This window comes from Atta cephalotes (assembly GCF_000143395.1).
Source record: "Atta cephalotes unplaced genomic scaffold scaffold00076, whole genome shotgun sequence".
In the NCBI taxonomy this organism is placed as follows: domain Eukaryota; kingdom Metazoa; phylum Arthropoda; class Insecta; order Hymenoptera; family Formicidae; genus Atta; species Atta cephalotes.
The window spans coordinates 114,229-116,780 of NW_012130140.1; positions in this window are offsets into that span (position 1 = coordinate 114,229).

Below are 2,552 nucleotides of genomic sequence, written 5' to 3' on the forward strand. Positions count from 1 at the left end.
GAGAGAGAGAGAGAGAGAGAGAGAGAGAGAGAGAGAGAGAGAGANAGAGAGAGANAGANAGNGAGAGAGAGAGAGAGAGGAAGAATAGTAGATAGAGATTCGTTTCTTTCAACGAATTTATTTGTTTAGCATATGAATGGTGCGCGCGAGAGCGCGCGTTCACGGTTGCGCACGGTGAACCCTTTGGCATATTACAAAGAATTCAATAAAGTTCGTAAGGAAGGCCCGGAGGGAACCAGTCTCAGGCTGGAGGTCGGAGAGAACGGGAGACGAGAGACACAGAGGAAAAGAGAGAAAGAGAAAATGTGTAAACGAAAGCCAGAGAGCGAGAGAGAGAACTACCTCTTCTCCGTGAGAACGCGCATGCTGTACCTTATTCTGAGCCCAATGCACATCAACGGGTAGCAAAAAGAAACCTTTTTTTTTTCAGGTAGCCAGATATGAATTCGCTCAGCAAACTTTGACACAGTATTTCGACTTATACGATATTTTAGGATATTTTACATTTTGATATATTTCGGTGATGATTTTAATATTATTCCAATTTTATTATTGCAAAATTATTGCTTTATGAGAAAAATATCGATGATATAAATGAAGAAAATAAGAAAGTAAAAGTGAGAAAGAAAAATATTTTTTTATATAATAAGCGGTTCCTCTCTGTGATTTATAAAACGTACACAAGTAATCAAATTAGTGATATACAAACTAGATAAAAGAAATAACATCTAGATACATCTCTTTATTTCTTTTATATCACTTCAATTTTATTTCAACTCACATGTATTATCACATTTTAAATTTTGTTTCTCGATTTGATAACACAAAAATAAATCGAATAAACGTAAAGTGTGATCAAATCTACTTGTTGAAACACCACGCAAGATTAATTTAATCGATCTTACAGTTGCTCCGAAATTCATCATCGCACGTGTGGTACATTTCGAACAATATTTCGCGATAGATACAGCGTGTAAAAATATACTTTGATTCCCTTTTATTTGAGGCAAGTAGAGCTCTGTACTAGAAAGCGGGAGAAGCGTGAAGCGCGTGCACGCGTGCACGCGTACGCATACAGGCATGCACGCGGGCGGGCGAGAAGCCAGGTGTTTTATTTCAAACCGTGGGACTCTCCTTAAAGAGAGGGATGCTTTTGCGCGTCGCGTACACGCGCTTACACGTCCCGTCCGGTCCCGTTTGCAGGAGCGAGAAGGAGTCAGGACGAATGAAAAACAGGATTCGCGTCCCTCCACGCTTCTACGGGCAACCCTCACTACTTTTATTGTGTTTCCTTGTTCGATCGAACGTAACGTAACCCTCCCGCCCCTCTTCGCACTTCTCGGCCGCCCCTCGTCCTTTGATAGCGAGTTTTTCCTCTTCCTTTTTTTTCTTTGTGCTCCTCCGCTCCATCCAGAAAGAATTGTGAAACACGCTTTGCGTCTACGGGGGTACGTTTTACACGTGGTAACTCTACACACGTGGAGGAAGACAGAGGAGCGAGGAATAGGAGGTAGAGAGAGAGAGAGAGAGAGAGAGAGTTGGAGCGATGCAAAAAAGACGAAACATTGTCCATAGAGCACACATCTCTTCTTTCGAAAGCAGGAAACCCGAATCCAAATCCTTGGGAGCTTGCAAATTTGGGACCCGCGGTAAGCTGGCGATCTTGCCAGGGAGAAATCCGTTTCTCCTGCCCTCTCTACCTTTCCTTCTTTCCTTCTTCTTCCTTCCTATATCGTGCGATCGTTTTGGATGAAACGGTTACGTGAGCGCCGTGCCACACAAAAGGATGCACGGCTCTCTCTCTCTCTCTCTCTCTCTCTCCCCCTTTCTATCCTTTCTTCCTTCCAAATTCGTGCGCGATCGTTAATAACCGCGCCTCGCAAGGTGGCGGAAACGCTGTCATCTACCTCGCTCCCGAATCGGCCGGAAATGCGCGGGAACACGCCGAGCAACATCCTGGAGAAAGAATGCTTTCTCTCGAAGAACTGCACGCAACACGATGCGACATGTATATTATTCGTGAAATATATAAATTACGAAACTGTTACATTTCTCTTGACAACTCTAATTTTTGCGAATAGATCTTTTCTAAAGATCTATTTAATTTTTTCTTCGATTTAAAAATCATCGAGATATTCGAATTTATTTATATATAAAGTTAATTTGAAGATCATATGAAGGAAAATTGGAAGAGATTATAGGAAGATGGTCAACGAGACATTGCACGTGATTTTACTGAACTTTTATTATTGTTTCCCATTTTTGCAACATATTACTTTTACAAAATTTTACAAAAAGTTTTTCATTGCTTTTATATGTGATCTTGTAGTTTATAAATCGTAAATTGATTTGTGTAATTAATATATAAGATAATAATAATATAACAACATTGCTACCGTTCGAAAAAATTTTGTTATAAATATATCACAACAATAAGAATCAATAAGATATCTTGTGCATTAATATGTTACATAATATTACATAATATGAAATCTCTTCAAATCTGTAATAAAATGAAGCTGATTCTAATTTACAAATCAACACTCAAGACT